Here is a 12,139-nt window from a genome sequence, read left to right on the forward strand (position 1 = left end):
ATTGTCGTTTCCTCGGCGAGGAAATATATCGCCGAGGTAGACACGAGAGAGAGGATGGTCGTGATAAATAACGAGCCGAGGCAGAACGATGATTTTCTCCCCCGATGAAATTCCTGTCTCGTTATCTTCAACTTTTAACGATCGGGTGCGTTTCCCGATACGGTTAAGTCGGGATCGTCGGGATCCGCCGATGAATCGGGCCGAAGTTCGCGAGATTTATGATGTCCTCGCGGCCTGTACAGGCGGGGGGCGGTCGTTGCAGACGATTTTTCCACCGGGTCGTTCCGTCTGGAAATCCCCTCGCGTGACATTCATTCATCGTGTGTTCCGATCGTTCGATTGTAGAATGGAAATTACGAGCGTCCAGGAGGACGAGAGAGGAACACATCGTCGCGGAAACGCACGATGCCAATTATGCTAACTAGTTGCAAACATCAGACGATGCTATCGTCGGTCGTGCTGAGCGTCAGTCACGCAGTGGCGAACTTGTGACATTCACGTAAATGACGCTATTTCAGCGGCCAGTCGCTGCTAATAACAATCAGAATAATAACAACGATCCCGCGACATTGTTTCCGGATAGCGACGGCGTGCACGCGCGTCGCCGAACACCGAAGATCATCGAGCGATCGTGAACGATCGAGGTTCAGTCCAGGATCGGCGCCCCGGTAGTTTCCTTCCCGCGTCACAATGCTCGGCGGTTTTGAACTTTGTTCGGCCGCTAACTGACCGGAAATTCCCCGGGGCAAAGGGCAAATGGCCTATGGATATTTGACGTGGAGACCTCCCGCATCGACCACGCACGTTTCACCGTCACGTGATTGTGTGCGCGCCTCTCAAAGCGAGTCTGTCATTTTCCGCGGGCGAGCTTCCCGCGGAGCGACTCGCGCGCTCGCGAAAACCGTGAGCGGAACAGCTGCGCAGCGATGCGAGAACTTAATAAATTTGCCTTAAAATTACTTATTTTAATGAAAGAAAATTCTAAATAAATAAATCTACCAATCCAATCATAATTCTTTATCTTTAATAATTTGAAGCTTCATTTTAATTTTTAATTAAATTTATATTTCCAAAATTATCTTTCATTTAAGATTTTATTATTAAATCCCTCATTTTAATTACAAATTTTTCGTCCATAAAATTGCTTTAAATTTTATTAATCTTTTAATTTAAATTAAAGTTTAACCCTTAATTCATTTTCATAGAAGTACATTTGTATTTGTTAATATTATAAAATAGTAATTTTTATACCTAAGTTAAATTTAATTTTTAAAAAATCAGATATACTTTAAATTGACGACCGGTCGTTTCCGGCGATACCACGGAGAAACGCACCGATCTCGTCGATTCACGTCGTCCGAGCGGCGGGAGATAAGATCTTGTTCGCGGCGATCGCACGGAACACACGTGCCGCGTCGTTTTCGCTCGCGTGATTTGCCGGGACTCGCTCGGGGCGATGTGTATGTCACGCGTGCGCGAAACTAGCCGCAAAGGGAGACTCCCGGATCGGCGTGAGAGGGAAGCTCGGTGAAGTTCAGCACGTGTGCTGAGAAGTTGACGGGCGGAAGTCGCTCGGCCATTTTATCGCGGGCCCGGTTCACCGCTCACCGGAACGGAAGAAGTGAAACAGCGACTGCTTCTTGGCGGAAGAGCTGACGGAAAAGTGGCTCCTCGGACATCAAAGTGGCGACGGAAAGTGGACCTTCTGTCGAATCCTGAGAGTAATCAGGGCCACTTCAGCGAAGGAGTAACGCTTACTCTCACCTTCCCAGATTTATTTTTCGATGACACTTAACATGTAGCGAGTTCCTTTCACAGTATTTCGGTTTGAAAGTCCGTAACAAGGACCGGTTATCCAGTGAGGGGGCGGAATCGGTGGCAGACGAGACGGCGTAAATATTAGGTGAGCAAAAAGTTCTAAGCTTTTTTTTGCGAAATTCAATCTTGATTCAAAAACAAACAAAAAAATATTAATCAGAGAAATATTCCCCGTTTGCATCAATGAACTTTTGCCGTCCTTCAGGTAGCTTGCGAATTTCTTGACGATAGAAGCTCACCGGCTTCGAAGCGATAAAGTCAGCAATGCATTTTCGTATCTCTTCAAATCTCATGAAATGTGTATCAGCCAAGTGATGCTGCAGCGACCGGAATAGGTAATAATCGGAAGACGCCATGTCTGGGCTATACGTCCCATGTGGGAAAAGTTCCCAGCTTAACGCAAATATATGGTCCTGAGTCGCTTTTGTAACATGTGGTCGGGCATTGTCATGAAGCAGGATTATTTTACGACTTCCTTGGTCAGTAAATGGTCTCTTTCCTTCTAATGCGTCGCTCAAATTGGTCAATTGTTGTTGGTAGCGGTCTGCCGTGATTGTTTCACTCGGTTGTAACAACTCGTAATACAACACACCTTTCCAATCCCACCAGATGCAGAACAAAACCTTCTTGGCGTGGATATTGGGCTTTGTCGTCGATGTCGAAAGTTGGCCAGAGTCAACCCATAATTTTCTACGCTTAGGGTTATCTTAAAGAATCCACTTTTCATCGCCTGTAATGATTTTGTGCAGGAAATCTATTTTTCGGAATTCTGAAAGCAAAGTTAATGCAGTGTCACGCCGTCGATTTTTGTTGTCTTTCGGACAGTTTATGCGGAACCTATCTGCCTTTCTTCTGGAACTTTTCCCATTGTATGTAAACGTACGGAAATGGCTTGCCGCGTGACGCCAAGCTGTTCTGCAAGCTCTTTTTCAGTTTGCGCAGGAATTATATCCAGCAATGCTAGCAATTCGTCCGTTTCAATTTTTTGAGGGCGTCCAGTACGCCGTTCATTTTCAAGACTGAAATCTCCTTGGCAAAATTTTTGACACCATCTTTTACACGTGGCATGACTTACAGCGTTCTCTCCACATGCAGCACAAATCATTTCAGTGGCTCCAACAGCATTTTTCTTCGGATGAAACGCGAAGTGGATGGAAAATCGAATATGCTCTTTTGTTATTGCCATCGTGAACACTACTGATTTTTGAGGTTATGTGCATCAAACGCCAAACCGCGTGGCATTTTAGAAGGCCGAATGTCGACGCCTTAAAACCGCAAAAGGGCGGGAAGATAAATAAAATTTAAATTGTTGCTTCGTTTGTATGAAATCTAAAGCTCAGAACTTTTGCTCACCTAATATATATAGTGCGCATATATTTGACGAATTTAAAGGTAGCTTAGGAAAAAGAGAGTGACAGTGACCCACATTGGACGGTAGTGAATATTTCAGCGATTTGTCGGGAAAAAGTGACGAGAGGTGACTTCTGCGTAACTGAATGGTAGCGCTGGCTTTCCCTGTCATCGTCGTCGTCGTCGTCGTGAGTGAGTGAGCAGAGGCTCCATCCTCTCCAACGTTAGGGGGAAAACGGCCCGATCGGAGGCGATTCGGTTGGATCGCGGGCAGATCGATGCCATGATGAAGTGCGACGAGAAGAAGCGCGAGATGTTCTCGCGACGCGCCTGCAGCGAGAGCGGGCCGCATCCCGGGATACCAGGATACACGCCCGCCGGCGGCGGCGGCCACCTCTGGGGCAAGAGGAACCAGGGACGCACCTCGGCGCCGGTCGTCGGCCACGTGAGACCACCCGCTATCATCCTGAGGACGAGGAGGAGCTGGCCCGTCGCGCCCACGCATTGCCGAAGGTGAGTGATCGATTCCGCCACACCTCGATCCGTCGTCGTGCTCGGTGTTCCCATCGCCGAATGGCCGGTGTGTGCTTTGAAAAGTCTGCCCGATTGAGATTCGTGAATCTACGTGGAAAAATTCGCATCGATTTGAAAAGAGACTCGTATTCTTATGTAGAGTGTCACATGACATATCATGAGACGTTAAGCAGCATAAATGCAATAAGAGAACTTAGAAATATTGTGAAGAATGTGAAAAATATATTTGCAAGACTCACGAAGGAAAGCACTCTCCTTCGAATTGAAAAAAAGAAAACAATAAAAGTGTATTCTAAATTTTTTCTAAAAAAATATCGTTGCAAAATTGATTTCGGTAATGTGCTTTTTATGTCAGAAATATTTTTCTATGCTGCTATTTCTAATTAGGATTTTTTGCTAACCTTACTGATTTAACTTGGGAGCTGGAGCGACGATTTTCAGTAAACCGTAATGTTTATTTCTTCTTTCTGCACTAACGGAGGACGCTACGAGGAAAAGTGATGTACGTTTTCTGTGTAACTTTTTCCGGATAATCGATTGGCGTAATCAGTTTTGTTCTATAGCCAACGTTTAATAATTTGTCTATAACAGTTTATTGCAAAATTAATTTTTGCAGGGTGCTTTTTATGTTCAATATGGTTTTTCATTCCCAAGTCCTATTTGCAATTATTGGTCTTTTGCTAACTTTGTCTAGTCATGGGCTTTAATGAATTAATTAATAATTCGAAAACTTGCGTATTATATAAAAAATAATACAGGACTCTTTTATTCAATAATTTAATCTACATGTATATAACAGCTGTTGTATATAGAAAAAAAGAACATTCTTATTTTGAAACAATTCGTATTCTCAGTTTGTACTGTTGAAATGAGATTATATAACGTTGAACAGATGAAACTTGCTTACACGAAGAAATTGCTTGTAGTGTGTTTCACTGAAAATATAATATTCTCTTTGTTTAAGAATAATTTTTTTTAAGTAGAGAAAATAGAACAGGAAAGAACAATATCTTCAAAAATTACAATTTCTTTAACTTATAATTACATTATATTTCTTTGAATTTTATTATTAGAGGAAGCAGCTTATATTATTAAATTAACTTGTTGAAAGTTCTTATAATAACCATTCCTTTGTTGTATTTAAAAATTGAAGCAATAACATCATATAAGAGAGTAAAACTTGTTTACACATTAAGAAATTCTACATAGTTCACTAAAAATAACGTGTGCTTAATACTCAACAATAATTGTTATGAATGAAGATTGGATAAAGAACGATATCTTTAAACTAATACAATTTTTTGAAGGTACCGTTCTCTTTGTTCAATATTTTTCTCCTCAATTCACGAAAATATTCCTCAATAACAGGAGTGTGATATTTTTATTGGAAATAGAATTTTTCTATGTAAACAAATTTCACCTTCACATAAGACATATACATTCTTGCATATATACGAGGATATTAGTCTTGAATCGATACTAATTCCCTTCTGTGCATCTACCTTTATAATCTTTACAATATTAAAATTACAGACTGTTATGTTATTGGCAAATATTTCTTCAGGCAATAACCGTCGGTAGAACGAAGTCACGCGGCAGTGGCCGTCAAAGTATTCATTGGATCGGTTTTTTAACATTCCGTTTCGACTAGTTCTCGGCAGCCTCTTCGGATAAAAAATCCAAATTCGCGGTTAAACCACGAGCTCTCGTCGTCCGTCAGCGTCCGTCCGCGCGAGTGAGGCGCGTAATAACCTAACGAATTTATCGCGAGCACTTCGCGCGGTTCCGAACGCGTCTCGCGCACTGAGAATCACTGTTCTTAAAGCTCACGGATCGAAGCATCCTCTTCCTCTTCGCGCAATTCGACGTGCTCGACGTGTTCGTCGGATGCTTGACGAAGGTGCACCGGATATTTCGGCGCAACGGGGGATTCCGGATTTTCGAAACACGACGGAGGACGATTTTTGAGTTTACGCTCCTCCGAGGAATCTGCGGAACTTCTGGGGGGAGTCGTTAGTTTATCGGCGAATTTCGTTCAATCCGCGATGAAGAGGCGTCTTCTCATGCATGGCACGTGCGCGATGACGCGTGTTACGAGACACCCTGAGAGCGGCAAACAGCGTTGCGATACCGTGACGTGTCGGAGATGACGTCCTTGTATCCGATATGGAACGGCTCTTTTTGTTTATCGCCGCCAAGTGATATAAGAAGAGGACTGTACGCGACTTCTGTCCCGCTATTTCGATATCGATATCACGCTTCACGCGGCACATTACGAGCGGAAGGGTCATCCTCGCGCCGACCTCTCTCTCTTCGACCGATATTCGGACGGGGCGACGTGTCCGGATGAATGATCTGCCGATGAACCGTCGTTAGGTGTATTTCACAGGACGAGACCACCGATCACGCACCCTCTTCCGCTAATTCCTCCTGGCGCGGCAAAGGCGCGAACAAGCTGCGCTTTTCGGATCCTTCTAACCGCATTTACGTCCGCGCGTCTTTATGACACATCGTCGTCGTCGTCGATTTGCCACGATTTCCTATCTCGATTCGAGAAGGGAAAGACACGAGGGAGACTCGACGGCACGTCGTCGTCCTGATCCTCGAGCAGAGTCTCCTTCTTGGGGTCATTTCTTTGCATTTCGCGCGAACAACGACGCACCGTCGCGGAAAACAGCTCGATAATTTCCACCTAGGGTAATCTCTTTTTCTCGCGCGAGTCCGGCAGGGACACCGTTTTTCATATTTAACGCGGCTCTTGTTGTTCGACGCGACGTGCAACGGCGCGCACTGGAAAGCCCAAGGCCTGATTTAACCGCGGCTTACCGGCGAGGACCGGAGTGACCATAAGGCCGGTTGTTTGCATGAGCTTTTGCCTACGCTATTTACGCTACATCAGACCGCTGTGTAAAGCGCACTCCGCTTAAATCGTCGAGTGTACGGAGGATCGAAGTTACCACGTATATGCGCGTCATCTTTTAAATACGGAAGCCGGCACGGAAAGGAAACAGTCTCGAGTCAATGATGGATATTCCCATGCGTATGTAAGAATGTATTTGAATATTCTTGGGAGATTTTTGGTCCTTTTGAATTGAGCGCGAGTAATACACTTGCGTCGATACAAGTTCAATCAGATCGAGGCTAAACGTTTTCTAAGAAGATTAGAATATTCTTGCTTATACAGGGCGTTCGGAATTTGTCGCACGTGTGAAAGTAGAACGGGTTGAGTTATGTAGAAAAGCCTTCTATCGCCTTGCAAGCAGCCACGCGGAATTTCGAGTTATTCATTGTTGAACATGCCCGTGTCCAGAGGCTTTTTTCATTAACAACTCGAGAATTTGCGTGTTATTCGCAAAAGAGTATAGGACTTTTCTGTTCAGAACGGTCCGATCTGCAAGCTGTTGTACGACAGCTGTTGTACCTAGAGACATCCTACAGACGTCAGTATATTGAACCTTGAACCTCGAACCTTGAACCGCTAGATATCACAGCTGTCATATACTTGCAAAATAGGATACTTGGGGCAAAAAAGTCTTGTACCATTTTGCAAGTAACACGCAAATTTTCGCGCCATTAACCCGAGAACCTGGGTGGTCATTTAAACCCCAATTAAAAGTTGCTATTATTAACAAAATATAGAATATTATCGATTGCTCTGTGGATTTATTATTACTTAGGGACATCATAAATCTAGATTTATTCGCTATTTTTTTAAGGAAAAGAAAAAAATGAGGAGAAATGAAAAAAAATATTTGAGAAACGGAATGAGCACATTTATATCCGGGTTAATTAAAGGAGCTTCTATACAGCCATTTTCAAGCAGCAATAGTTAATAACTCGAAAATTTTGCGTGGTTGTTTGCAAAATGAAGAAGATTTTTCTGTTTAACTTGTTCTACCTTTATATGAGCGATTGGCTGGCAAGTTTCCGGACAACCCTGTGCGTGAAAATATCTATTTAACTTAAGACTAATATTTCTCTCTGCGCGCTTTTTGCGAATTCACTTTCGTACGTTCCATCCGACCGATCCTTTTTCCGACAGCCATGGTCGCATGTAGTACCTTTTCGCGCTCACGACGCACCTCTCTCGCCAGAGAACGGATATTTCTGGTCTTATTACTGAAATTTTTTCTCTCAACGCGCGCGATTTTTTACAATTCCCTGCTTCATCGCGCTGGCGCCTGCTGTCGACATGCCTCGTGTCGTCTCCTCTCTCGCAATTAGTAATTGCCTATGAATTATTAATGGCGATGTAAATGGTGATGACCTAACGCTCTCGTAATGAATAAAGAATACCGATTTTATCCTTAGGAAAGTAATATTCTTAGGACGGGTCATTTATTACACGGAGAAAGCAAGTGCGGAAAATTACGTCGGGGCACATACGCGACGTTAAAATCTTAATAAGGCTGGCGTTGTATGCGTCCCTTTTTTGCCTCCTATTCCCTATTTTCGTAAGCAGCCTGGGATAGCTGTGGTGATGTTATGCGAACAAATGTAGCTTACATAATGCACAATGCTTTCTCTCTGAATAACTACTGAAACGTATGGACAACCTTTTACGCATTCACGGGTCTAACATTGGCCAGAGAATTATTGCGCGAGCGACGATGTCAAACACGGCCCGGCTTTTCCCGGGATTCGAGTGATAAATAATAAAGCAAATAAAACGTAACGCGTCATAAATCATTTGTTTCATCTCGCGACAACACGCGAGGCATACGATTGTCGATCATTTGATCGATAATAAAAAACAAGAAGGGAGGAGAATGGATGATCATCTAAAATTATGTGTTTTGCGCGCGTGCTCTTTTACGTGCTCAGTTTTACTTATATTTAGCCAACGTCTATTGTGCGCGAACAAATATAGCGAACTTGTTTACATCATTAAAAACAACTTAAGCAGAGGAATTACCGGGATTCTTTATTTAAGATCTCCATTCAAGCTGATGTGTTATAAGCCGCTGTTTTTTTTTAAAGCGGACCTGCCGATACCGCCGTCGAGCGGTAAATATTCTGTCACATTTCCGACAGAGCCAAACGGATCGGCCAGAATGCAAAATGACGCTTCATACATATATACGTACATATATTATATATATGCATATAAATACTCGTGTTGAGGGAACGTGAAAGAATGCCAATCCGCGAATAAAAACTATTGCTCCGCGTTGAATTGAAATTTCATTCCTGAGAGACGCGAAAAAGTGGTGCCGTGTAAAAAGTTTGTTATATGCAATTTTGTGCTTGTCACGTTTATGGAATACCGCGCGTACTCAGGGGTGATGTTTTAATTATTGCGGTACAAGCTTCTATTGTTCCCTCGTCCCGGCTGTGCTAATTATTCAGGCGCGTTAAAGTTAAGTGGTTAGCGCGGACACTTAGGTAAAATAAAGCAGAATTCGCGAGAAAAACGTTATTAGTCGGAGTTCCTTTCTTCTTCCCGAGTTTTTTCACGTTCCAAATTGAATATCCGCGCAACCTTTTTATTGGTTTCTGTTTCGCATTTACGTCGACTCATAAAAAGTCAGCGTGTGTATAAAGTACACAGGAATATTTATTTAACTTTTAATTGACGCATACACTTGTGCGAAATCGAACGGGAATTTCCACGGTCGGGCGTGGGCAATTTCTGCGAGGCTTCTGCGGGATTTGATTGGAGTTCCGTGTCGGTTGCGCCTTGGGGGCGATTGCACCTGAGAAATACCTGAGATTTTCGGACGAGTCCGAGACGATGCAATCGCGACGATTTTGTTATTCCCGCTGAACGTGAACTACTTTCCGCGATTTCATGCATCGATCGGGCGTATCTCGCCGCCGCGCGTGGAGAGCTGTGGCGTATAGATTTATGAAATATTTAATTGTCCCCGCGATATGCCAATTACACGTCCCGGGATTCTTCCTGACTGGCAATGTACGTTGTAAGCAACGAACAAGTGAAAAAATCCAGCGCCACCTAATGAGGAGATATTTGACTCGAGAATGTGACAAAATGGCTTATATTTAGGAATTTAAAAAAATGAACTATTACATATATGATTATGAAGTTCTATATTCATAGTTATTTATGTTCAAAGAATATGAATGATTTTCGGTATAGCTAGATATTACTCTTTTTTTTGTTTTGTAATTTTTGATGATACTATTGAAAGAAACACATGTCGCTGCCTGACGCGATTGCAGCAATTCTACTCATTTGAAACAAAAAAAAAATCGGAGATTCTTAGTAATTTTTTAGTAATTCTTTCTTAGTAATTACGAGTATGACTGTGGTTTGAACTAGGATGTAAGAAAGATATTGTAAACTGTTAAAATGGCGGAGTTTTAAAAAGTGGATTCCCAACAAAATTTTGACTTTGACAGCTGCAAAAACATAGTTAATGTAATATCGTGATTATTCGGGCTATAAATAGATGTGCGTTTTATATATACAAAAAAATTAAAGTCGCGTTCGGTTTGATATTTGTGAAAAATATTTTGAGAAATCATGTCAATTGATTAAAAAACACAAGTTCGAGAAAAACGTAGTTAAAGTTTTGAGTGCAGGTATAGCATAAAAATGAAAGTTTACCTTTAATCAGCAATATCAGGATCATATAACAAATCTATCTCTACTTCAAAATGCTCCTTTTTGTTCCTTAATTTCTAACGAACGAACAGTACGGGCTTTCTTTGATGCTTCAGACACTCGCCGTTTTATGCTTTTGTGTGATCTTTATTTTTTTAGCGGACGCGTTTGAAAATTATATATTTTGCTCGATTGTACTTCGATTTCCGTGAAATTGTTTCTTCCTTGATCTATTATTAACGCGTTCGATACTTGATCTTGAACTTTTTCTAACCAATGTGATGTTTATTTTGTAACACTAAACGCTTATAAGATTTGCCCTCCTAAAGGCTTCAACGATTGTTTTAAATTAACACGTATATACAAGCAATAAGCCAAATAACAGAAGGATAAGCCTGAAAAGCTATTATCCAGTAGTAACCAAAGTACTTTTTGGGCACAGCTGTCTTCGAGCATATCAACTTTCGTCCGATGCGCCGCAACTTACAGATGCCTGCCGAAAAATAACTTCGTTATTTTTTCGTATTTCGATGAAACCTTCTAGGAACTTGTCCTCAAGAAGCGTTTAAAATGTTAAAAAAAATCGATCTCTTTAGAGTTCCTCTAAGGATCTAGAGGCCCTCTAAAGTAGTTGGTTCGTGGCAATATTGCTAGAAAGGTAATGGTTGATACAATATATGAAGAAGTTCGAAAAATCTGCGTTAAATCTGTGTTTATAAATACGATTTATGATGTACAGCTTTGACATTACAGCAAGGGAATATCAATCACTTACATAATGTTTAAAAATGTATAAAGAAATACATCGTTCTTCATGCTTCGACGAATCATACGCGATGAATCGACATATTTGTGCATCATGACTGATGATTATTCCGTGAACTGGCAAGAATGTTCCGAAATAGCAGTCATGATGTACGAATACGTCGATTCATTGCGTATGATTGAAAAATTCCATTGTCACTAGTAAAAGTTAAGGCTGTTATGGCGCTTGTTGTTAATATAATATAGTCACAGCAGGCTCCGTTAATGTTGTATTATTCCGTAGGCATAGTATAATATGCAAATTTCCAATTAAGCGTATTACTTTTGAACATTTGTGCACGATGACTGCTGTTTTGGAGAATCGTTGCCGGTTCATCAAATTGTCGACAGTCATGATGCATAAATGAGCATAAATAATGCTCTTGATTGGAAATGTTCGATGTCACTATGATTAGAGAATGGGACAGCGTTAATGAAGCCTGTTGTGACTCCTGATAGACACATACGAATGTACGCTACTAGATAAATGATCGTGACGTCGGATTTTTTTTATACTTTACGTGCTTACTTTACTTACGTGTTTTCGGCATTCTTACGTACTGATTACATTTTTACGTACCGATTAAGATTATCGAACCATTCTATCTTTGAAAAAAAAAAAAAAGAAATGCCTAAAACCAAAAGACGGAGAAAAATGTAGCGTGTATAATATTGCTAAATGTTTACTTATATTTAGGGGTTGGTCTATACTTCAACCGTTGTTATGTACTTTATCAATTTCTGGAAAACTAAATGGTCCAATGGTCTTAAAATTTTTTTTATATATAAGACTCCGTTATTGTTTTTCATTATAACTGTAAGAGCAATTTGGTCGCTAGAATTAAAAGTGTAATATCGGAAGCCGTTTTCGTATTTGTAAATATATTGATACATATAAATAGTACTAACTTTGACTTCAGTTATCTCAATTTCGGTATGGTAAAACTAATTCTGCATGTGTGTGGATTGTGTTTCGATTAATATACTGTTTGAAAAAGTTCCTAAGAAAATTAATTTAGCGGAGCAACTTAATGCGTTCGTTTTATCGATTAACACGCGCATATA

Source organism: Dinoponera quadriceps, unplaced genomic scaffold, assembly GCF_001313825.1.
Source record: "Dinoponera quadriceps isolate SergipeBrazil2010 unplaced genomic scaffold, ASM131382v1 scaffold458, whole genome shotgun sequence".
Classification (NCBI taxonomy): Eukaryota; Metazoa; Arthropoda; class Insecta; order Hymenoptera; family Formicidae; genus Dinoponera; species Dinoponera quadriceps.